Source organism: Ambystoma mexicanum, chromosome 10 (assembly GCF_040938575.1).
Source record: "Ambystoma mexicanum isolate Mex_15411 chromosome 10, UKY_AmexF1_1, whole genome shotgun sequence".
NCBI lineage: Eukaryota > Metazoa > Chordata > Amphibia > Caudata > Ambystomatidae > Ambystoma > Ambystoma mexicanum.
The window spans coordinates 1710872373-1710898827 of record NC_090932.1 but is presented as its reverse complement, the minus strand read 5'-3'; the positions used below and the strand labels follow the sequence as shown (position 1 = coordinate 1710898827).

General features: G+C 47.3%; 1 long non-coding RNA gene across 3 annotated transcripts in view; it reads left to right on the top strand.

Annotated features, from left to right (window-relative positions):
• The window catches only part of LOC138492759 (uncharacterized), a 450582-nt gene that overhangs the window by 30582 nt on the left and 393545 nt on the right, over window positions 1-26455 (top strand). For all 3 annotated transcript variants that reach the window (XR_011276260.1, XR_011276261.1, XR_011276259.1), the window contains exon 2: window positions 850-971. This is a non-coding gene — a long non-coding RNA (uncharacterized lncRNA). The remainder of the gene's footprint in view (window positions 1-849; window positions 972-26455) is intronic.

Below are 26455 nucleotides of genomic sequence, written 5' to 3'. Positions count from 1 at the left end.
TTCATATTTTATTTAATTAGCTTTTTAAAACACACCTGCTTCCACCACCGCTTAAAATAGTTGGGATACTTGTTAGGAAGAGATAAAAGGAGACATGGAGAGGGGTACAGTGAGCCCGAGAGAGGGGGGTAACCTCGGACCGCAAGGGCTGAGGAAGGGAGTTGCCTTGAGACACAGTGTCAGGATTGCATTTTGGGTCTGGTGTGGGAGACTGGTCTGATGCATGTGTGCTTGTGTCACTGGACTTTCTTCTGTGCCTGGTGGAACTCTGAGTGGGTGATGACATGCGGTGTCAGTTAATATCTGAGAAGTTGATGAATCAAGACTTCTCTCACCTGTGGACCTCTACGTACCGACATCCTTTAACATTCAGTAAAAAATGGTCCGCTACCTACCAGATGTTTCCTGCTCATCTATGCAGGACACCATTATAACATCTGGCTTCACAATGTTGACAGGGATATGGGTTGATGGATTTTTCCGACAGAGACCAGCCTTTTTTTTTTCTCCAGCAAAAATCACTTGCAAATATTTAATCTGAACAACAGTGGGTTATGTTATGTTAAGAAAATGTGTAAAGCGTAAAAACGCTCAGAGGCATCTTGGTGCTAACTGCAGCCAAGTGGGGGAGGAGAAGCCAAAAACATGAAAACAAATAAGACTTGAGAGAATGCCAACATGATGGGTGGTTGTCCCTAGTACGGAGTGGCAGCGGGAGAGTTCCAAAGTGTAGCAGCTGCTATAGAGAACTAAGAGGAAATCAGACGAGGCCTTAAATGCTGCATGGAATTTGAAATCTGAAGTGTGTTCTTATCCAGGAGATGGAAATCATGGCTATTTGTTTTACAGGACAGGCAGAATCACTGTTCCTACGGAGTCATTCATTACAAAGAAAGAGGAAAACCCACACCCGATCCACTCTCCGGAAACAGAAGCAAGGAAAGAAAGTCTCGGCTGAGTCGAATGCCTAGGTATGGAATCTACACCTCCCCTTCTCCTTACCTTGCTCTGCTCCAATTCCTAAGCCCAGGAAACACATTGTATATTACCAATAATATGAAAATGTTACAAACCTCAGAATTATACCTTAAAATGTTTATCCTGTGAACATACTCTATTCTGTCATTTAAATCCAATAACAAAGCGATACCAAAAGCTGTGCTGGTTGTAGCCTTATTTTCAAGCAATAACTTTTTTTTGTTGGGGTCACAACACATTTAATGCCTGATTGGAGAATTAATTACACTGATTTTGTAGATTCTTTCCAAACCACAGGAGTCCTCTCTGCGGATGGAACCACTGATTATGTGCTTATCCCTCCACTGGCTCCCTGTGGCTGCAAGGATCAAATTCAAGACCCTCTGCATAGTCTGCAAGGCTTTCTGGGGCAGAGGCCCGCCCTATCTACAATGCTCTCTTCTTAAATACTCTCCCTCTAGAGCCGTCCGCTCATCCTCCTCCAACTCTCTGCGGGTGAGGCGCTTTTCCAAACAGGGATTTAGGGGTTGATCTTTATTCTCTGCAGGTGCCTCCCTCTGGAACAGCCTCCCTGCCTCTCTCCGTTTTGAGCCGGAGCACGTTAAGTTCTGGAAACTCCTCAAGACCTTCCTCTTCTCTTCCTCCTTCTCTCTCCCTCTCCCCTGCTAACCTCCCACTCCTTCTCTTCTGAACTGTTCAGCTTTTACTGACTGGTTGCCTGGTTCACGTCCAGAACCGGTCCTAGGCACCCCCTCCAGTCTTGCACTTGCCTCCGGGCCTCTGCACTTTGTTCAACATTATTGCACTTAGCCCAGGGCACTGCTGGTCTGGGTGCATTTGTCCCCTCCTCCCTTCCTTGCCCTTCTGTCTGTACACTTGCATGTGCTGAAAGTACTTGGACTAGTAAGTTAGTTGTCCTGGCCCTCTCATTCCCCTTTTTTGTCTCTTCCCAGCCTGATCACGCCTGAAACACTTTATGCACTTGAACTAGGAGTAATGCCGCCAGGCCTAGTACGCTCTTTTCTCTGTTAGATCATTTGGAAACTCAAGGCCTAATGGCTACTGTTTTCCCTTGTTCCCTTCTCGCCTTGAAGCACTCCACCTGTGTATAAGCGCTGTTCAAATAAAGACTAAATAAATAAAATAAAGAACCCTGGTGGCATTGAAGGCAAAGTACAGTATTTTAAAAGCTATGACGACCTCCAAGAAACCGATGAAACTGAATCAGGCGAGTGTTACACACTTAATTCTACAGCAATAGATTTCTAGGCTGTTTTTGAGCACTCTGCTTTTCCATTCTGACAATAATGTTTAAAATACTGTCAGCCAGAAAGGGTTACACACAAACTTTGTAATTAAAATATGTAATTGCTAGGTTTAGGTTTAAACCTTTTTGTGTTGCGATTGTTTGTTTAAAAGGCACACTCTGTAATTTCTGAAACGCTGAGCATTTATCAGCTTGTTTTTGTGATTTTTTTTTGAGGGAAGATGAAGCCCCAGCTTCAGTTTTTGTTGCTCATTGTGGAGAGGAAATGGGAGGAGGGTACATGCACTCAGAGCCAGGTGAGTTAATACTGACCCTAAGGAAGTCTTTGTGAGAGCAGTAAATGAAGGCATTGCTGGTGGAGCTCATTTTGCAGTCTCCTCTCCCCATGGTACGAGGACCTCTGGTTTGTTTGTTGCTGCCCTAGGTAGGACAGTTCATGATTTCTTTTGAGCCTCCTGCAGATGTGTCTTCGGTTGGACCAGCATGGTCTCTTTGCACTACATCTCTGCAACTTGGTCTATGGAATGCCAGATCATTGTGCAATAAGTCATCATCAGTTCTCGACATGTTTTCACGGCTACAATCACAATTTCTCTGTTTTACAGAATCTTGGATTTTGGCTACTAATACTGCTATACCTGCTTTACTGTCTACTTCTGCTAAACCTTCTTGCCATACCTCTCGTGTTTCTTCTCAAGGTGGTGGTACTGGTATCTTGTACCATTGCCCTTTTTCCATTGTTTCTCATAACTTAACTCTTCCTCAATTTTCAACGTTTTAATTTTCATACTCCATTTTCTCAGCTATTTCATCTATGCCGTCTATCTCATGTCTATTAATCACCCACCAGGTCCTGTTACCTCACTTTGTGAGGACATTGACACATTGCTTTCTTTTCTGCTTCCTACTACTGTCCCTCTTATAGTTCTAGGTGACTTTAATTTAATCTCCATCTCGCAACTACTCAACTCTTACATTTCTTTCCATTCTTGATTCCTATTTCCTTACTCCCCTATCTAAACCTTCTTCCCATATTTCGGGCTCTTATATTTATATCATCTATCATTGGATTCCCGTCTACTTATCGGACCATCATCTTCTCTTGTTCTCAATTCCTTCTGCTGTTTCTCCTTGTATTACTACTTCTACTTTTTTACGTCGTGATCTACGCAAATTTAACACAATATTTTTCACGTCCACAAGCGCTTCTAAACTGGGATCTCAAGCTTCATTCTCTAACTTATCAGCAGATGGAGCTGCATCTACTCTTTCTTCTTCACTTGCTCTGTCTCTTGATTCACTATGTCCCTATTCTCCTTTTCGGGCGTCACATAAACCACCTCAACCCTGGTTGTCTTCCCATCGTCCTGCTATGCGCCACGTTCTTCAACGCTTAGAAAGATGTTGGTTGAAACTGAAGACACCAGAATACTACACTTCTAATCACACTCTATATGATAATTGTCTTCTATCTGCTAAAAAATCGTATTTCTCTGATCTTCTTCATTCACAATCTTCTCCTCCTAGACGCCTCTTTCAAACTCCTTCTCGGCTGCTCTCATCTATTCCAGATATTTTAATTAATTTTACTCTTACTGCTACAGATCTTGCACTCTACTTTACTATCAAAGTCTCTTCGTTTTGATCAACTATTCAGTCTTCTTGTGCTCAGGATAACTCTATATCCTCAGTATCTTTTCTCGAATCCCCTAAGGTAACTTTCTCTGGCTTCACTCCTATAACCAATGAAGACACTCTTTGTCTTCTTGCTTGTGCCCACCCTACTTCCTCTCTTTGGATCCTATACCATCTGTACTTATATCTAAAATCCATCCTTCACTCGTCTCTTATCTTACAATTTTATTTAATTCTTGCCTTCTTTTGTCTACTTTTCACTTGTTATTTAAGCATGCCACTATTATTTCTATTTTGAAAAAACCTTTAGCTGATGTTTCTTCTGCTTCTAATTTCCGTCCTATCTCAGTTCTTTCATACCTCGCTAAAATCCTCAAATGCGTAGTTTACACTCAACTTTCTACTTTTGTCTCTCAAAATTCTATTCTTCCTTGTTTCCAAACTGGGTTTCGCCCAGGATACTCTACTGAGACTGCTCTCCTTTCTGTTCTTGACTCGTTACAATCTGCACGTCATGCTAAACAGTCTTCCCTTCTCATACTTCTTGACCTATCTGCCGCGTTCGATACTGTTGATCACACTCTTGCTGTCTGCTCTCTCTTCTTTTGGTTTTTCTGGTTCCACTCTATCTTGGTTCGAATCTCTCAGAGAACTTTATCAGTTTCCTGGGCTGGGCTCACTTCTGAAACATACTCTCTTACCTGTGGTGTTCCTCAAGGCTTAGTCCTTGGTCCTTTTTATTTTTTTCTCTCTACATTTCTTTGCTAGCTGGGGTTATCTCTTCTTTTAGAATTCTTGCATCATTTCTACGCTGACAATGAGCTCTTTCTTTCATTTCCACATTTCTCTGATATCCATCACAAGCTTAGTGCTTGCTTACTGGCTATCCAATCACCATCTAGCCTCTCCCTGGACACCTCCATATCTTTTGATTGTGGGGTGCAAGATATCATGGTCTGAACACACCTATGGTAATTCACATGCCTGTCTCCCTGGGGTTAACTCACAATGACACAAGTGGTCATCCTGTTCTATGTTTAATCTGGTCCCAACCAATGTATCGGCACCATCTATCCCCTCCCTGGACACCCCATACCTTTTGATAGTGGGGGGTGCAATATATCATGGCCTGGACACACCTACGGTAATTCCCATCCCCTGCCTCCCTGGGCTTAACTCGTCATGACACAAGTGGTGTTAGGGAGATTTCTCACACAAGTGCTTAATTTCCTGTACCTTAGAGCCCTCCAGCTCTTTTGCTATATTTTGGGGCTTTGAACTTTTCATTTTCAGTGTGTTTTACTTTTGTGTTCTTTGGTTATGGAGTTTTAACACAACTCCATAGGCATCATCTTTTTCTATGTGTCACACAGCACCTTCAGTGCAGTGGCACAGGGTAGTCTTTCAGACTACCCAAAGTTTAAATACCTTCTCTGGGACTGACTACCGTCTCCCCCCAGAGCCTGTACAGTTAAACTTTACTAGTCTCTTTAAATTTACTGACCCAGCACACCTTATCTTCCTATAGAGTGCTGGAGGGTTTGCCTCGCTTCCCCTGAGTCAAAACACTCATGTAACAATAAAATGTTACCCCTTCCTACTTTAAATGGCTGGTGGCAGTGGTTTAGATCAACCTACCGCCCAAGACCTATCTATAAAAACACACTCCGGTCATATTTTTTCACCATTTCTTTTAGGAAAGGTCCTTCTTGTCTTTGTCTCTCTGCGCCAAACCAGGTTGGTCACTTTTGTTTGTTTGCCTTTGGCGGGCTTCAGTGTTGAAGCCCTCCTCTGGCACCAGGGTGTCTGGGGTGGACAGGATGTGTGGGAGGTGCCCGAAAATCCCTGTGCTTAGTCTCCTAGGAGAACTGAATGCACTCTGGCGTGATTGGCTGGCTGGCTGTCCGGTAACGACAGCCAACCTGCTGTGTGAGTGACAGCCACGCTGGAATAAATGGGAAAAACTGTTTAAAAGCAGGTCTCTGGGCCTTGGAAAGCAGAGTCGACCACTGGAACGAAAGAACCAAAGAGGAGACGAAGGAAGAGGACTGCTGCAACTCCTGGACGACCGGTGAAGCCCTGCTGCAGGTCCGAATTGCCTGAAACTCCGACGACAGATGAGCCCGTCAAGGTTAACTTCTTCCCTTGAGTTTGGTGGGAACAACCAACTCGCAAACCACCTGAACACCGTCCCCATCTGGTAGAATTTTCATCAGTGCTGTTGAAAACCGGATAGTCAGAGGGAAGGAAACAAGCTTGTGGACTTTAAGGCACTCATACCTTAAACCAACGTCTTGCTACAGCTTTTGGCCTCTTCCCTGGACAGTGCAGGCACCTCCCGACGTCCTTCTTGTCCCCACGACTGAAGCTTGGGAACAGCGAGATCTGCTCTGACTGCCAGGAACAACTGCCTCAGCTACTGCTTTCTTCATTGACAAGGAACTGTGCAAACCTGTTCCAGAAATCTTTTCGGCCATCGAGAAAGTGCGTGAAACTTTCCTCAACTACGAAGGCTTGTCCTTACCTTACATTGGTCAACATTTTTGCATAGCCAAATCCTTTAAAAATCTGTGTCAAAGACTTAACCGTTATATACCAGAACTGTGCTATCCTATACAAAAGATTCTGAACCATTGACTTTAGCCCAGGACTATTGAGAAGAATTGCTTGTTGTATGTAACTGAAACCCTTTGCCCTGCCTATGAATGTATTTGGGCTGTCTATTCTTATAACCTTGTCTTTTCCCTCCTTTATTAAGTATCTGAAGTGCCGTTTTGCTCCCACTTCATTTTGGAGCTAAACTTGTTCATTTACTTACCGGTTGGATTTTTGTGGTGTATTAGTGTGTGATATTGAGCTGCTTATGCTAGAGTAATGTTTTCTAACTGACTGAGTAATAAATGTATATTCTTTTACCAAGAAACCTTGAGTAAGTGTATATTTGAATCACAGTGTTAGGCAGAAACCTGTGCAGTTCCCTCTGGGACCACTGCAAAAGATTTAAGACTACAGGTGGTTGGCAGTAAACCCAATTGGTAGCAGTCTGTATCACCCAGATTTACCTGGTAGCTGTGGCTTAGCAGTCAGACTTCTCTCAAGAAGAGTTAGGCAGTATACAGAGTATTCGCAATAGGTCAAAAAAACACAGTAGAACAAGCAAACACTGACCAGAGCTTGGTGTAAAAGAGATATAATAAAAACACATCTAGTTAAAGACACTGGCACTAATATCAAGCAGTTCAAAAACACAACTACTAAAGTATATACACTCCCTCCAACGGTTATTAGACAAGTCTTAAGTAAAGCAACACTTATTTTCAGACAGCGGTGAGTGCTTAACGAAGATGGCACTCTAATAACTTGGTTGAAAAGGGAGGGAAAGGCAAAGCATAGATGGAAACAGATCCCAACACTTTCAGAGGAACACAATAAGAGAAGAAGGCAGGATAAAACCGTGAAGTTAAAGTTCAGAAAGCCGGATCCACTTTAAGAGGATCAGCGCGAAATGTGTCCAAGGTCACAGGGTTGAAAAGTGCACAAAAGTCTCGCAAAAGGTTCAGAAAGAAGTTGGACCAAAAGAAAGGGACCAGTTAGATGGTCAGGCGGCCAGCCCAGTCCAGAAGGTTAAGGCTTTACTGTCACCTTGTAGCAATCTATAGAAAGGGAGGCCTGGTGGACATGGTACCTTAAAATGGTGAGAACGCTCCAGCGGGGGCAGTTGTTCCTGGCAGAGGGTGCAAGTCGGTGCTTCGTCCGGGGGAAGAGAGGATCTTGTCGTGGAGGAAAACAGGAGTCCGTTGCACTGCCAGGGAAGAAACCAGCCGCGGAGTTAAAAGGAGCGGTCCTTTAATTCGCGGTTCAGTGGTAAGTGGCTATCCGGTTGCCGGGGTGCTTGGCATGGGCAATTCGACCACTAGACGTCCTGGGATGCGAAAAAGAAGGTAAACTGGTTGTGCCCACCAGTCAAGGGAAGAAGACTCTCCAGCAGGGAGATCTCCTCTGTCGTTGGGAAGTGGTGAGTCGGTTCAGCAGGGCTCCACCGGTGGTGGCGTCGTAGCAGGTCGGCTCAGCTTCTCCCTCTTCGGATTTTCAGGTCCTGTGGCGACTTCTGAAGTTCCAGTCCCCAAAGCCCTGCTTTTATGCAGAAAACCCCCATTCATTCAGCCTAGCTGTCAATCAAACATGCTAAGTGGTGAGCGGGGCGGCTCACCACTTGGGCCAATCACACAAGAGTGCGACCTGAGTTGGCAAGGCAACTTAGTCCAAGGTGCCTAAACCCCCTCCCACTGTAGTTGTTGATCCTTTGTGCAACTTGTTCTACAGCTCACTTAAACTCTTGAGATAAGTCTGGCTGCTCAGCCATTGCTACCACTTTACTGCGTAGTACAGGCTTGTACCAAAGGTGAATTTGTGCTGCCACTTGTAGTCCTATCCCAAAGGGTACTGCATTTAATTGTACAGCGGTGAGGATCAAAGTATAGTAATTACACTTAGAGTGCTGCTATTACCTTGGATCAACTAACCACAAGGCTAACATCACTAACGAGCAATATTAATCATGTCTGATATGGAAAGCCACAGTCAGGAGACCCTCCAGAGTTACACTGCAGATTATCTAAGAAATCTGTGTAAAGAAAGGAAATGATTGAAAAGTTGTTAAAAAACCAAAGTCTGGGGAGTGGGTCTGAAATACCTGACTCTCTAGCAAATGTGGAAAGTATTGAGGATGATAATGTCTGTTGATGAGTTGGAAGAGGTAGATGTGTCTCTTAATGTAGGTCTCTCTACCCCCTTGCCTGCTCAGCATCCTCAACCCTTGTCCACTGGGACCCCCACAGGTCCTACACTCAGTCCTGAAGTCGTTGCTCTAGAGAAAATGAAGCTTGAATTGGAATTCAAACGTTTAAATGCTCAAACTGAACAGAAGCATCAAGAACTTAAGCTCAGAGAAATGGAGTTGAATCATGAACTAGAAATGAAAAGATTGTCTTTTGAAAATGCTTCTCTCCCAGAGTCCTCTAGGTCTTCCAGTCCTAAGAGAACCCGTATGCATAAAGAAATTGTGCATATGTTATGAGGTTAAGCTTGATATATTGGATTGGTTGGCAATGTTTGAATATAACCATGGTATTCAAGGTGTTACAGGGAGTCAATTGCTTCCCTGGCTCTTCTCCAGGCTACCCACTGTTGCATCTGATGTTGTGATGGAGTTGGGGGAGGTGGATAGGATGGATTATGAGTGTGTGAAGCTAGCTTTAATTGCTAGATTAGGGAAGACCCCTTCCCAGTACCTTAAGAGATTTAGGACCCTCAAAAAGCATGATGGTACCCCTTGGGCTACCTGGGTATGTGAGTGTTTGAAAAACGTAGATGGTTGGGTTAAGGGTTACAGAGGAAACACTTATGAAGGTATGAGAAATCTTGTTATGTTGGAGTCCATTTATGATGCCTGCTCTCCTGAGCCCAGACAGCACTTGGATGATTCTAAGGAGATAGATCCAACGAGGCTAGCTAAGGCTGCTGACTTGTGGGTTGCCAACAGGGCTATTCACAAGGATTCTGGGGCTGGCTACTCAGAAGAAAGATGAGGGAAAGCAGCAAAGGAAAGATAACAAGGAGAATTCTAATACCTCCTATCCAAAAGAGGGCCACAAACCGCAACATAAGGGTAAGCCACCTGGGAAACCAAATCAGGCTAGTGCACCATCTGTACCCAAACCAGATGGAGGTCAGACCAAACCCCCATTCATCAAGACATTTGGGAAATGTTATGCTTGTGGGTCAACTGACCATGTGAAAGGGGATCCCAGATGTAAGGGTAAACCTTCAGGGATCCACAATGGGCCTCATTACGAGGTGGGAGGTAAGGAATTACCGGCACCGGTAAGGGCACCGGTGCCGGTAATCCCTTACCTCCCTACTACGAGTTCCCTTTGCGAGTCCTTCCTTAACGCCTGGTTTTTGCAGGCGGGACCCGCAAAGGGACTCTAGAGCTAATAACGGTACCGCAATTTGCGGTACCGTTATTAGTGCCTTCCCCATTCCCATTGAGCCCTATGGGGGCTCAAATGGGAATGGGGAATGGCCCTGGTGAATGGGGAATTACCGGTCCCTCCGACCTTGGAATGGACCAGTAATTTCTCCATTCACCAGGGCGGAGTCGGAAGGGTTAAGGAGGCAGCCATGGAGCTAATAGCTCCATGGCTACCTCCAACCTCGTAATGAGGCCCAATGTCTCCTTAGCCTTCTCCCCAGAGGAAGAAGAACCAATGACCAGTGGAAACTTTGACCTACTGGCTGATGAACCCATGAGAGTCTCAGCTAGTGTTTCTTTAGTGTCCCTGGGCTTGTGGGAACAACAGATTTTAGATGTCTATAATTCAATCCCAGATAATACTAAAGAGTATTATAAAGATAGTGTTCTTGTGAATGGCCAGGAGACTCCTGCCATCAGACACTGGAGCCAGCATAACTGTGGTGGATGAATCATTTTTCAAGGTAGTGGATGTTGCTAAGGCACCCAAACGCCTCACCAAGTTAGCTGGAGGCCCTGTGCAAATGCTTCCCCAGTTACCAGCTCTCATCCAGTGTAATGATATGACTGTCAAAATACCTGTTAGTGTGTAGAGTGAAGTGCCTGGGAGAGTCCTGTTGGGTAATGATCTGAAAACTCTTGGAGTTGTGTCAAGCACCCCCAGGCTTCCCAGTAAGAGGAGACACGAGCTCACTAGGCCTGCAAGGGAGAGGCCCTTGAGAGGCTCTCCAGAGGAGGTGATAGAGGAAACTATCACTCCCACTCCACAGGAGTTGCTCAATGCTATTTCTAGGAAAAGGAGGCAAAGGGGAAACCCAAGACCTCCAGGAAAAAGTCAGACAGCACCCATGTGCTACCAACAAGGACATCCCTAAGATTGTCCTGAGTGTGAGGTGCAACCTTGTGTGGTTGAACCTCTTTCTGAAGAATCAGATCTGGAAGAAGACACTGTCTTAGTTGGAGATCTTGACCCTGTTGACCATCCTGAGCTGCAGTCTTTACTGGCAGAAGGTGGACCCAACAGGGCAGACTTCAGTAGAGGACAGAGAGAGTTACCTACTCTTGAAGGTCTTCGACAACAGGCTGTCATGGCCATTGGGCAATGGCCCAGGCCTTCATCACCCCCAGGGTCCACATGGATCCAGAGGCGCCAGGCTCATAGAAAGGTGTGCTTTGCACACCCTGTGCCGTCACGTGCATCAGGGCCGGGCGTGGCCATAGAACATAATTGGGAGGCACGTGCCAGAGTCCTTAGGAGGGGCAAGGTGGAGCCACAAGGCGTGGCCAAAGGAGGGGCCAGAGCCAGCCTATATAAGGCCAGCCCAACCACATGCCCTTGCTTCGCGTTACTCTGCTTTGCAGCGTGACGCTTACCGCTGTTCCTCACCTTGACTCCTGTTACTCCATCTCTGAAGACCATCTTACCCAAATCCTGCAGCTCCATCGCTGAAGGCGCACCTACCTGATTCCAGCCGCTCCATCGCTGAAGGCGCACCTTACCTTATTCCAGCCGCTCCATCGCTGAAGGCGCACCTACCTGATTCCAGCCGCTCCATCGCTGAAGGCGCACCTAACCTTATTCCAGCCGCTCCATCGCTGAAGGCGCACCTTACCTTATTCCAGCCGCTCCATCGCTGAAGGCGCACCTTACCTTATTCCAGCCGCTCCATCGCTGAAGGCGCACCTTACCTTATTCCAGCCGCTCCATCGCTGAAGGCGCACCTACCTGATTCCAGCTGCTCCATCGCTGAAGGCGCACCTACCTGATTCCAGCCGCTCCATCGCTGAAGGCGCACCTACCTGATTCCAGCCACTCCATCGCTGAAGGCGCACCTACCTGATTCCAGCCGCTCCATCGCTGAACTGCCTTCAAGCATCCAGACTCTGCTCGTCGCCGTCGGACCGCTCCTACAAGAGGAAAAAGACACACAACAGGCTAGAAATCTTATAAATAACAAACTCTTTGACAGCACCATACCTGAGTCTTGACTTCGATTATTACGGCCAGCTTACCTGTCGACGTTGAGAGTCCATCATCCTTTCGGGAGTCCCTGGATCCGCTCCGCGCTTCCGATCTATCATCTTCGCACCATCTTCTCGCGCTCTGAAACACTTGTGTACGAGCGCGATATAAATAAAATATCATTTCATTTCATTTAGGAAAGAGCAGAGACATTGCAAGAATTATTATTACTTACCATCAAGTCAAAAGACTCATTGCCAAAGACATTATTATAAAAGAACAATAACCGTAACCAAAGACTTACCTTCCAAGTGGATTGGTCGCAGCCGGTCTGGATCGCCACTTCGCGGGCCAGTGAAGCAACTAGGCCCACTCTACGCGCTTATAAGCATGCTATGCCTGGTTCTGGTGTGTAGCATGTCTTGGGGTGGGCAGCTGGTGATCATCTGTGAATGTGAAGACTGAGAATGAAGGAGGTTTCTGAAAGTGCCTGCTGCCTCAAGGGTACTTCCAATCATAAGAGCTGACAGGCCCAGGCAGAGCCAGGCAGGGGAGGAGCTCAAAGGAGAGGCAGGTACCTGTGAGAGGGTAGCAGAAGATAGTGAACTGCCGCTGGAGGGGGCGGGGGAGTGGCTGAGTGGCTGAATGGGTGTAGGATGGGGGTTAGCCCACTGCCCCCCAGGGAGGAAGTGACTGAATGAGTGAAGGATGGGAGGGGCCCACTGCCCCCCAGGGAGGAAGTGGCTGAATGGGTGAAGGATGGGGGCTAGCCCACTGCCCCCAGGGCAAACTGTAACGACCCGCTTGGGAATGGGTTACTATATTTCTCTAGACCCAGATCTGAGGTTCCATCCCTCACCAAGCCAGTGCATGTCAGGTCCTGTGATGAAATTGGGCTCTGGGCAATCAGGTTTTCTCCTGTGCTCCTGTACTCGGACCTGAATGCATGCCAACATAATTGCCCTAGCAATCAGCCACCAGAGAATGCAAGATGCCTGTCCTAAAGATAGATGGCAGATCTCTGATCCAGGTGCTGGGTGGAAGTAAGGGCATAATGGGTGTGTGGTGACTTGATCATATGAGCAGTGGCGGAGCCAGGTTTTGATGCCAGGGGGGTGAAGTGCTCCTCAGGGGGCACCGGCACCACACTGGTTGGGTCACTACCATTTCCTTACTTTTTCAACGCAGGAGAGGAGAGGAGAAAGAAGCCCTCCTAAAACCAGTGATTTAGCTGAGCATGGCAAGGTGAACGGGTGCACCTACGTCCTCTGCCCCCATATAGTGCCCCCATATACTAGGTGCCTGTGCATATAGTAATGAGTCCCCCAGGCCACAGGACTTGCGCCCTGTTCATTTAGTTAACATTTGAAGACCTGAAAAGTGCTTTCTTCTCAGCGTCAAGAACTCCCACATAAATAGGCTGGATTGCAGTACAAGACTGGCAGAGGCAGGCTTGGACCGGCCTATAGGGCATTAGGGCAATGCCCAAACCAAAAACACAAAATGCCAGGGTGGGCACGTTTTTGGGTCAAGGTGGGTCACTTATTTGTGGGCCAGTTTGAGAAGTTACTTCACCATGCGGCTAGTAGTTTTGACCAGTATTACTGAATATTGTTTAAAATTCACAATTTGCATCACATTTTATCAAAAACCTCCCCCTTGGGTACTACTCAGTCTTTCATAAAAGGAATGAATTGCCATTTGCAGCTGTGGCCCACTTTTTCATTGGTACCCGTCCGAGACAATTTTATGCCCTGTCCGAACCTGGGCAGAGGGAAACGTTACGTAGTGAAAGGTAGAATCTAGGACAGGGAGCTGCAGACTTGGGGGAAGCATACAGAAACATTTTCAAAATATAATCACACACAAGAGAGCACATAGTAACAACATGTGGGTCAAGTAAGGACACCGTGAGTGCCCAGCCAGAGAGGTACACTTTTATAAACGTGGAACACAAAGTTACAAAGTGGCACATGCACCAGAAACAGGCCCACTCTCACACATGCACTGCACATAGACCTCTCTATCACACACACACACACACACACAGATATACAGGAACCATGACTGCAACTAGCATCCTCCACAGCCAGTGTTACACGAGGTATCCATAGACAACTGACGACTCCCTACATTTCCATATTTCCATGTTGCTGGTTTTGCCCAAAATTTCTCTCTGAAATATAAAGTGTTGATGAAAATCACGAGCCAAACCTCAATCAAATATATGAGCATTTACACACTGGAAAATATGTCTAGGTTTGAATAAATGTTATGTTATTAGTATTGCCCCGCAGCAAGTTCAATCAATGAGCCTGCCAACTCAGCCCTGCACATATTGCACTGTTTTCCAGTAAAGTGCAAGTATGGATCAGGGTTCAACATGTGTTGTGCACTGTGGCCTACTGTAGAGGATATAAAGGTGTTATTCATGATGGCCTGCAATGGCTGAAAGTGCACAAAGGCCATTCAGGGTTTGGTCGTTTGGTAAAAGCTAGCCTCGGGTTATCAGCTATCACTTTAGTAAACTGGAACTTGAGGGGTCTAAAAGAAATATGTCCTGCATACATAGCTTATCCTCCTTTCAAGCCTTGTATTTGCTCATACTGCGCCATCCTTGACTCTGAGCCAAACAACTATTCTTTGTTCTCGCTTGAATTTTTATTCCAGTGCCCGGTCAGCTCTGCAGCCTTGGTTCTTCTCCTCGAGGCTTCTCGCTTATCATAATACGAAGCCGACGTCCATTTTCTTAACATTCCCACTTTACTTGTGTTCTATTTTCTATTTTAGCAAGCTTCTATTTTCTATTTTAGCAAGCTTCTACGTTGTCTTGTTTACCTTGCGGTTCTGCGTGCATACATGTAAGACACCTCTTCATCACATATCTTCTCTGTGTATATGGTTTTCTTCGTATTCACGTATATGTTTACTTCATCTCTTCAGTCACATCTTCCCTCTTCTGATATTCATATGTTGGTTTCAGTGCGTCCTCGTATCTTCATGACGTCACGTCACACCTGTCACTCTGCTTATAGCATTCAATTTCCAGTAGTGTCTGCAGACTTATGTCTACTGCACCAGTTTGGGGGTACATTCGGTACGGTTGTCTGAGCGAATAACATCTCTCATACCTTCCATGTGGTATTGGGATGATACCAGGTGTCATGCACAGTGTCGTCTTGTTGTTCTTCCAGTATGATGGAGGTGAGGGATGGGCTTCATGAATGACAAATACATCTACTTCAATACAGTGGTATGCTTGTTTCTGGTTTGTTGCATGTCTTGGGTGGGGAGCTGACCGTGGTATGCCTGGTTTTGGTTTGTTGCATGTCTTGGGGTGGCATTTTTGTACTGGGGGATACCATGAGTTTTATGACAAAGTCTTGGTACTGGTTGCTTCAGGATATCGTTTTGGTTCTCAGCAATGTCTTATTTTATGCTTATCAGAGTCTTAGGGCCTTTTCAATGCTTAGTGTGGCTTTAAGCGTTCATATGAGTAGCATGACTGCAGTTTTGGGTGCACAATTCTCTTCTTTACCCTGCACCTTTGGCCGCACAGAGTGTTCGTTTCATTGTCTTATCCCTTTCTGTGCTTAGAGGAAAAGTTCAGTGTAAAGCCAAGATTTTCACGAGAGCTCTTTTTGTCTTGTCTTTTCTGCTCATGCGTCCTTCTTCCTCGTCATGGATCTTGTCTGCACGTGCTGAGGTTCTTCCCCCCGTTGTCTGTGGATTCTTCACAGTTGGATGCAGCTGGAGTGCTTTCTCCTATGTAAGGTTATGATATGATATGGCATTTGTAACGCGCCTATGCACAAGTGTTTCAAGGCGCGACGAGGCAGGTAGGGGGAAACAGGGGGGAAGACAGACAACGATCCTACTAGGCCAGGTGTCATTCAGATCGCGCAAGTGCAGGGGTAGGGGGAAGGGAAAAAGTGCAAGGGGAAGGGGAGAGGGGGAAGTGCTGAACAGGGTAAGTAGAATAAGAAATAAATAATAAATAGGGCCAGCTGGTGGCAAGTGCAAGGTAAGTGCAGACAAGTGCTGGGAGCGGGGGGCTGTAAGGGATGCAGAGACAGTCCCGCAGTGCTGGGGTTGCCAGGGAGGCAGTGCAAGTGGAGAGTGGCTGGGCCAAGGACCGAGGTCGGTGAGAGTGGCCCAGGTGCAGTTTCAGTGAAGAATTAGCAGGGGAGAGGGAGAGAGAAAGCAGAAGCAAAGAGGAAGGTTTTGAGGTGCTTCCGGAACCGAAGATGGTTCTCCTCAAGTTTCAGGGAGGCAGGAAGGCTGTTCCAGAGGGAGGCCCCTGCCGCAGAGAGAGATCTACCCCCAGCTCGTTGCTTCGAGAAGCGGCTGACCCTGAGGGAGTTGGAGACAGATGAGCGAAGGGCTCGGGAAGGAAGATATTTAGGAAGAGAGAGTTGAAGGTATTTAGGCCCCAGGCCCCAGAAGGCCTTGTGGACAATGCAGAGGGTTTTGAACTTAATCCTCGCAGCCACAGGGAGCCAGTGTAGAGATTTCAGTCCTGGAGAGATACGGTCCCTGGGCTTGAGGCCAAGGACAAGTCTCGCAGTCCTGTTCTGGATGAGTTGCAGAGGGCGGAGAGTAGAGGCAGGCAGATTAAGATGGAGGCTGTTACAATAGTCCAGCTTCGAGAGAACCAGGGCTCTGGAGACCGTGAGCTTCTGGGGGAAGGAGAGGAAGGGAAGAATACCTCTGAGGAGGTGCAGCTGGTAGTGAGACTTCTTAGAGACGTCAGTAATATGAGGAGAGAAGGAGAGTGTGGAGTCGAAGATCGCCCCGAGGTTTTTTGCTTTGCAAGTAGGAGCAGGAAGCGGGCCAAGAGAGGCTGGCCAGAGCGCTGCAGGGAAGGAGGAAGTGGGTGTGCCGATGAGTAGAATCTCAGTCTTACTGGCATTAAGGCAGAGGTCATTGGCGGCACACCATTCCTGGATAGCAGACACAGTCGGAGATGAGGGAAGATAATGTCATTTAGGAAGATCCATGCTCTTCTGCCCGTGAGCTTGACAGCGGACTGGGTGCAGTCCTTTACGATGAAGGGGCCATTGAATCTTGGCTCGTCCCACCTTTTTCTTGTGTGGTTTCTCACCAATACTGCATCACCAGGGAAGACGAGGGGCGCCCAAAGGATTTGAGCTGCGCCTGCATCAGCACTTCCTGTTGACATAATCGATATGTAAGTGCTGAAACGGTCCATTTGGTCTGGGAATGACTCCTCTCACTACTTTTAATGTGTGCCCAGCGGTGAATTGCTGGCAGACTATGCAGTTCACCATAAAAAAAGCTACATGCTCCGCTAAATTCGGGGTGAACCAGTCTTCTGCGAGAGTTGCAGCTAGGTTTTCTTTTGACATGTGAATGGGGTAGTGAAGTTGTTCTAGCGCTACCTTTGGAAGGGCGACAGGCATTACTGGTTTACCAGTGCTGTCTTGCCTCCACAATCCGTCAGAGGGGTTTAAAGAACACCCTCGACGCTTCCACAAATTTTTCTCCTCCTGAGGTGCCTCCCCCTGGAGCTCCATTAGCTGAGTCTGCCCCATATTGCTATAGGCTTCTGGTGTGGCTCACGCTACCATCATCCGTTCATGGGTACGTGCCACCTCCACGTCCATGATTGTTTAGTTCCTAGATGCCATACGCTTGGCTTCCATGTCCGCTTCATGGTTTCCACGTGACACGAAATCTGTCCCCTTGGTGTGAGCGGCGCATTTCACGACCGCTATGCCCACTGGGAGCTGTAGTGCTTTTATCAGCCTGTCCAATAAGGCTGCGTGCTGCACTGGCGTGCCGTCTGCTCGGTGGTAGCCCCTCCTTTTCCAGCGCGCTAGTCCTGCGTGCACTGTGGACGTCACATAGGCGGAGTCACTATACACAGTTACTTCCTGGCCTGCGTGATTCTTAATGGCGAGTATCAATGCCAATCGTTCTGCAGCCTGTGCCGAATAGTGAGATGGTATTCGCGCACTAACGAGTACTCGAAACTCCCCATTTGCCAGGTGCTTTATCACGGCCACACCTGTATACCTTTGTCTGTCTTCTTGGTCGATTCTCGAAGACCCGTCAATGAAGACGATCTCTCCACTCGCCAGGGCATTTTCCTTTACCCTGGGGATCTCATCATAGAATTCCTCATAGTTCGCACAGCCGTGTATAGGTTCTCCCTCTGTGACTGGCTCATCTATGAACGTAGCAGGGTTTACAGTTTTACATCGCACTATTTTGATTGATGGATTAGAGATAATCACCTCATAGGCGGATGCTCTCTGAGATGTCGGTGTGCCCTTTGGCTTCTCTAGTATGGCGAACAGTGAGTGCTCAACATACAGTGTCATGGAGCACCCCATCACAATGGATGACGCCTTTTCGATAGCGAATGCGGCAGCAGCTAGGTTTTGTTCGCATGGGAAGTGGCCCTTCATGACTGGGTCCAGACTCCTGCTGTAATACGCTAGGGGCTTGTACCCCAGCGAGGTTTGCTGCGCGAGCACTGCCGTCATGAAATTACCATCGGTATTTGAGAACAGATCAAATTCTTCTGCATAATTTGGAATCCCGAGAACTGGGGCCTTACAAATTGCCCCCTTGAGTTCTGTAAACCCCTTTTCCATTGCCTCAGTCCACTCGATATCTTCCCTTGTCGCCTGTGCCTTTTTTTAAGGGCCTAAAGCAAGGGCTTGGTATATGAGCTGTAGTCAAAGACCCATGCTCTGACATAATTGCACAGGCCTAAGAAGCTTTGCATTTGTTTTAACGTGCGCGGCTTGGCCGTGTTCATGATAGCTTCAGCCCTCTCTGGGGTTACCTTCTTCCCCTCATGTGAGATCAGTTGCCCTATGTACAACACTTCTTGTTGACAGTACTGCAACTTCTCCTTATCAACCTTGTATCCCTTCTCAGCCAGTATTGCTAGTAGCTGGATGGAGTCGCGCCTGCATTGCTCTTCAGTGGTGCTGCAGATCAGAATGTCTTCCACATACTGCAAAACAACACTATCCACTGCAATATTGCAGGACTCTGTTGAAAATAGACGGGGACTCGCAGTACCCCTGTGGTAACCTCGTGCTTTTCAGGCGCATCTGTCTGAAAGTAAATGACGTCAGGTCTTGTGAGTCACGGGGCAACGGAATCGAGAAAAACGCATTTTTCAAATCGATCACTGTGAAATACCTCGCCTCAGTGGGTATATTGCATAGAATTGTAGAGGGGTACGGGACTAGAGGGAACACGGCTTCAACAGTATTGTTTAATGCTCTTAAATCTTGGATCAAACACCAAGACCCTCCCTTTGATTTTTTGACAGGGTAAATCACCGTATTGCAAGGTGATTCTGACGTCACTAGGATGCCCTGCTCCATCATGGCAGAAATTGTCTTCGCGATCCCTTCGTCTGCCTCTCGGGACATGGGATATTGTCGCGCTCGTGGTAAGATTGCTCCTGGTTTCAGTTTAATTTACACTTCACCTGCCCCCTTCAGGAGACCTACATCATAGGGCCCTGTAGTCCATACTGCGGCAGGCACTTGGGCAGTGTCGTCATCAAAGTATTCTGGACGTATCCGTGCCAACATCATTCTCTGTGGCACCTCTCGTCTGATCATTCTGACCCAAAATATGAGACTCTTCTAGGTCAGGGTGTTCTTCGAACAGATCGTCATCGGTGACGTCAGTCACTCGATGCCCTTCTTCAATGGCGATAATCGCACACCATTGTCTGCCTTCATCGTCATACCCTTCGACCAATACTACTTTCCCCTCGCACTGTGGCAGATTGCATCATGAAGGGAAATATTTGTCCCTCCTCTTCGTGCATGGGTATTCTTGGTCTGAATAGAAACTCATCAGGGGTTCTCATATTTTTTTCCCGCGAGGCATGGCAATCCCGCCATAAGCACCCGCATGCCATATGCGAAAACATCCGATTCGAACGGTATAGCCCTCATTGCTACACGTCCAGAGTATGCTCTGATCATTTCGCAAACATTCGAATAATGCATTCCTGGGGTGGAGCACACTATACCATTCTCAGTAAATGAGATAGTCATGTTTAATTTAGTCATTAGGTCCCTACCCAGGATATTTACTGGGGTCTGACGTGAATATAATAGGGGTACATTCATTTCGCGCTCTCCCACTGAGACTGGGAGTGCGTCTGTAAAGGGAACTCTGCTATGAGCTCCAGTGAAACTCTGAGTATCTATAGCCTGCCGGACAAGGAAAACGTGCCTTCTCATATGCACGAACACGTTGCACCCGTGTCAACTAAGAAGGAACATTTTTCCCCCCCTATGGTGACATTTACCCTGGGTTCCCTGTTAGGGTCTGGCGTCACTGATAGGATAGAGCACATCAGAGTCCCCCGTGAGCTGTCCTATTTCATATATATACGTTCAGTCCACTGTATACTTGCGAGTACCCCCCATTTCCAGGGTTAACTCCCCCTCTGGAATTAGTACCCTGTGCCATCTGTGGCGGTACTTGCTGGGGTTGTCCCTGTGGCAAATTCCTCATGTTCGGTGGTTGAACTACTTGCTGTGCACCTTGCTGCAAGCCTGACGCCTGCTGTTGCACAGTGTAATTTTGTGCACCGCCCTGTTGCGGGACGGCTGGTTGATTCGTCATGCCTGCCCCCATCCCTTGGCTATTTTGCCACATGCCTTGGCTTCTGCACATGCGCGCCACGTTTCCAGTCATTCTACACATCCAACACACTGGTGGTCGTCGGGCCATCTGTCCATCTGGCGTAGCTGGACTGCCCATCTGTGCATTCTGGAAGCCCCCTTGAACATTCTGAAAACCTCCTTGGTTACCTCGAAACCCTCCCTGATTATTTTGCCATCCTCTTCCTCCAAAGCCCCTTCCCCTCGGGTAAAATCCTGTGTTACCTTGATTATTCTGCGATGGGTTAGTCGCTTGCTGTGCACTTGGCTCGGCTGGGCTGGTGAGCATGGCTCCCTCGAGAGCATACTTCGAGAGTTTCTTTTGCACCAGCTTTGCCTCCTCTCCCTTACGAGTTGCCTCCCTTTTCCGATTCTTTTCTTGCAACAATCTACAATAGTATGCAATTGTCAACTGTATTTCGGCCCATGGTTTTGCTTCTATTCTTACCAATTTCTTGAGCTGTTTTTGCACCGGTTCTGGTAACCCTTGGCACAGTACAGGGATGGACTTTGTCCAAGACTCATGCGGTTCGAGCACCCACGTGTCTTGAAAATTCTGGATATAAATCAACGGATCCTCTGACTCTTTCATTTTTCGAGTCATTATAGCTCCCATATCAGACGTGTCTGGATATAGCGTACGCAGCGCTTTCCACACTGCTGCTCGACAGTTATTAAACAGTGCTCCGTCATGGGAGGTATTGGTTAAGGTTACCCTAGGGTAGCCTGCCCGCTTCCATACATCTGCTCTTTCACCAAGTATAGAAATTAGGAGGCCCTTAATGTCCCCTATGGCTAAGGTGACTCCCCCCGTCATTTTCTCTAACTCATGTATCCACTTCCCAGCTCCCGATGTCAGCTTTGGAAGCTTATTTTTCAGGTTCTCTCGGTCCATATGTGGCCATGGAATGTACTGTGGCCTTGCTCCCCTTTTTTCTAGCAGTGGCAAATGGAATGCACAGTCTTCCTTTTCTTTTCCCACAGCTCTCCTGTCTACTGGTGGGGCAGTATTCCCGCCCTGCCGTCTAACCGGCAGTGCCCTTAATCTGCCTGTATAGGTAGATGCTGGCTCCCCCCTCTGTCCGTGGGGAGTTCCCTCATGTTAGCCTTGCACTGTGGCAGGCTTCGATGTACTGGGCTCAGATTTTCTAACATCGGAGCATCGTAGCCCCTGGGCCTTCGGGAGCCGCTTCCCGCACTGTCTCCCTTCCTCTTGTGCCTCGTCCTCCGTTTCCCCACCGAAGTCTGTTTCTGAATGATCCCAGTTCACACAACTCCTTGCATCCTCTTCGTTTTGCCTGATCTCCAGCCTGTCAAGGGACAGTCCCCTGCTCCCACTACTTTGGGTGACATCCTCAGTGCCATATAGCTGAGTGCTCTCTAAGCGCTCATCTTCCCTTCCCCCTTAGTAAATTAGTTCCAGCCCCATCTCGTCATAGATTTTATCAATCGTTTCCCCGATGCTTCTGGTGTCGAAGTCATCTTCAATATTCGTCCCGCTTGTACCTGGTACCGTATTGCTTGCAGGAAATTATTCTTCTATGTCTTCCCATTCTACTGTAGGATTGGGTTTAATCACTTCCCACTCCAAATATTCAAGATCTCCTGCCCTCTGTCTGTGCTTGCGCTCTATTTCCTCGTCTATTTCCTTTCGTTTCTTCTCTAGCCTTATCTACTTCCCTCATCCGTTCATTTCTACGTTCCTTTGCCCTTCTAATCTCCTCATCTTCCCGCTTTTTTACCTTCCTTTCGTGCACTCTCCTTTCTTCCTCTAACTTTAGCATGTTCTGCCTCTACTTTTCATAGGCTGCGTATTGTGTGCGACTGAGCGGTATTCTTTGCTCTTCACGATATAGTTGTTCTCGCCTTAGCCTATCTTTCTTTCTTGTCCTTTCATCCCTTACTTCCTTTTCTTTCTCCATTCGTTGCACTTAATAAGGCCTTTCTCTCGGCCTTACCTCATCACTTCCCTTTCCATCTAGTTTCAATAGGATCTGCCCTCCCATCCATTCGTCTTTTGCGAATGCTAACTCATCACTTCCTTTCCGTTTCTTTCCCTCTCTTTCTCGAGAGATGCACTAGTCTGTGCCTGATCCTTTTTCCCACCATTGCGTCTCTCCTTGTCCCTCGGGACTGCGGAGGCAAGATTACTCTCCTGCTCCCTCTCCTTGACCTAGTCACTGCTGCACGTAGGGGTCTCATATGCAGGGTTACTATACCCCGTGGCTGCCTTGTGTTCTCTTAGTGGGTAAAGCCCCTCTGTTTTACTCCCTTCAATGACTGGCTCAGGCGGGGCTGGTGGCACGGTAGGCGTCTCACCCCCCCTACATAAATACATTTAGTATCCAGTCTGTGGGTGGTTCTTCCACCTTCGTTTCTTCAAACATTTTCCACAACTCTAGAACAGCAAAAAGTTTCTCTAGCTTCTTGCCTGTATATGTGGCGTGTAGGAAGGTCGTCATGTGCTGTAAAACAGTCTTAGAAAGTGACCCGTTCTGGGGCCAAGGCATAAACATTTTATTGGCGGTACCCTTAACCCACTTCTGGCTGTACTTCTTCAGTTTTAGTGCATGCTTGGGCAGTTGCTTGCATAAATGCACAAGTGGGGTAACTTCCTCCATTCTTAATTTCGTCACCAACAGTATTTATACAGTTCTTTAATCTTCCAATAATATGAGCGAGCACCACATACGCAAGCTCCAATCCAATATTTTTTTCTGCCAAATTTTGTACCAACAATTTACTCAAAACCCATCAATTCAAAGGCGATTCCCTCTTAGTTACAGAATCGCGTAAAGCCATAATGCATTTCAATCGATCATCAATACAGTTATTTCACATTTGACATAAACAGGACATATATGACAGACGTTTTACAGACTAGACGGACACCAGCTGGTCATACATATACCTGCCTTCTAATCAATACCCCGTCATGGGATGTGAACGAACCCCTTTGATGCCGTCTTTAATCATCACCGTAGCCTTAAATGTCCCCCCACTGTGGGCTATGGGTTCACGTTCCTTCTGACCACTATTTAAAGCACAGGAACAAGGCGAATCCTTACGTTTTTATCTCAGGTGCCCCCCTGGTATTCCTTACGTTTTATCTCAGGTGCTCCCCTGGTATTCCTCTTTATTTCTTATTCTCGAGTCATTAACCCCCTAGATATATACAGTCTTCTCTACTGTTAACTACTTTATTTTTTCTCCGCCTCCCTCCGTTACCTTTCCCTTACTTACTCTAATGCCTACGTGACATTTGGCAAAGTAACGAGTTTGTTGTTTCACTCACCGATCGCATCTTTTCCTCTCTGGAACTTCGGGATCACCGCCCCTTCCTCTTCCTGCTTTTAAGGTTTTCGTCCCGTGGGAATGAGAAGGGTTATGCTTGGAAAGGCGGGTTCCTTCAGACCCACTGCAGATTTTTGAAGTTTTACTCTATCAATGTCCACGGGGAGCTTCTCAGTCTACTCAGCCGGAATGGCGAAAGGACTCGTGATCTTACCGAAGGCCTAGAATTACTTCGTGCCGTCGGTCTAAAGGTGTCTTATAACTATATCAATCGATAATCGATGGCCGAAACCATCCTCTGCTACCAAGTGTTCAAGAGGAGAGGAAGTTACTGACGGGCCCATAGGTCAGTGCTCACCCTCTAGAACTTGTAAGACAAGATAGCTGCACCATGTGAGGACAGGGGGTGCAGGATACACATACTCCAGCACAACTCAATAAAGAGGACTCAGTAAGTTGGCAAAGGGAAGTCCGTTTAATGACAAGTACATCAAACAGAGAAACAAATGGAAATCAGCAGCATTGTGATCACCTGTCTCGCTGCGACTTCCCCGAACTTCAGTTGAAAAGCAACTATTATGCATAAAACTCATCATCATTGACGTCTACCTCTACAAAATCGTCATGCAATATAATTGGTTAGGAAAGGTAAGTATAGGTGCTATATCTGTATATGGTAACAGAGCATGCGGATTGGATAACTCTTATCGGGTGGGCGTCTACGCCCAACCCTCTATGTCACGCGTAATAGACTTCACCATAACTACGACGTCCCATTGGTTCTATGTTCTATAGGACCCTAGATTGCTTCGTCCATTGGGATTGGGCGGGTAACACCCCTAGACATAAATCCCCATTTTAATTAGCAGCATGCAGAATGGACGCCCAGGTGCCTGGTGTCCCAAGTTTCACACTGCCTCCCTTCCATCAATCAGTATCTTAGGGCTATGTGTCAATTAGTTGGCTGAGTATGGCCTCGGAACTGTAGCCTCTTATCAGTAAAGGTTATATGGCATCCTCGGGTTCTGGATGACATAAGGCGATGGTAGCTCTTCGCGCCTGGCTGGTCACGTGTTAGTTAACCGTGAATCCGCTTCAGTTTCCAGCTTTTATTGTATTAAATTCTGCTTCGGCTCTGCCACCTGCCTGGGCCTCTCTTATCTTGACCTTCACGGGCGAGCTGGTATGCTTCGAAGCCTGATTCTTGCGAGTTGACGCTCTCCTCCCCTTCTCTGGGTGACCTCGATTTCCCAAGCATGAGCCGCTCTCTTTTGAGTTTCAATTCCGCTCTTCCTCTCTGTTCTGGCTGGGTTGTGAAACTTGGCCTGTTTAGGCCTCGGGGAGTTTGGGCACATTTCTGCTTTACAAAATGGAGTCGCACTTGTATAATGTACTCCTTGAGGTAGATATATAGTTGGCGCATGCCGCTTCTATTATTCTACTAAGCATAACAAGCAGTATCGTTTTCTTTGCTTCTTGCGTTCCAAGGCTATTTACACACGGTTGACTGGTCGGTTACTTCCATTCTGTCTTGTAACACGTTTCCTCACGTTTTAGCATCGTCTCTCTCCTGTGTCCATTACCTCTATTTTCATAACTGCTCGCGCTGGCGTGTTGTCTTCTTTAGTCGTTTTGTTCATTTGCGAGTCTGTTCAGGCCCTTGCCATGTCTACTGGCCTTCCATTAAAGCTCTTGGGGTCTCTTCATGGACCGCATGAAAGTACTCCTCATTTCGTATCAGCGGCTGGTATGGCTGTCTGATAGGGTACCATGCTGCCCAGGGTTGTCTGGTTATGGGCACTTCAACATTCACAGATCTTCTAATGTACACTGGGCAGAGTCCCAGTGCGGCTCTCTGTTGGTTCATTTGCTCTTCATACGTCACGCACCTTGGCGAGTACCTTCCTGGTGTAACGCTCACCTGATTCCCACGGAGGCGCGGGTCTTGGCAGGAAGGTGTCTGTAACACGAAACGTGATGTGCAGGATTCGGTTGGCTTCTGGGGTCGAACTTCTCCGCACTGTGTCGAACTCGAAGGGTGAGGATTCTGCAGGTGAAATAATATGGGGATTAAAGGTCTGGGTTCTTGAATGTCCCTATCTCTCTCTCCTCCCAGCTTGTCTGTTGAGCCCCCCTCCCAGGTCAACGTGCTCACCTTAGATAGGTGAATGCTGGGCTCTCCATCTGCGTCTAGTGCAGGGTGCCGTTGCCAGTTCCTTCACTGGTGAAACTTTGGCCTCTTGGCTTCAGAGGATGGATACCGTCGTTGTCTGCACGACCGGTAAGTTTCTGGACACCTTTAGTCTTTATAGTCTTTTTATGCGTGGCAGTGAAGCGCCTGGAATTGCGTAAGTATGGCAAGCGCTCTTACTGTCTCTTTCTCTGTCTTTGCAGGTGACGATGCGGAATGAAGAAATCCGGAATTCGCCGCGTGCCGGGAAGTGTAACACTGCTGTTGTCTTTGCAGATGAAGATGCAGCGTGAAGAATCCGGAATGCCCAGCGTGCCGGTAAGTAGAATAATGCTGTTTATCTTTGCAGGTGAAGATAAGGCGTGAAGAAGCCGGAATGCACAGCGCGCCGGTAAGTATGGAAATGCTGTTTATCTTGGCA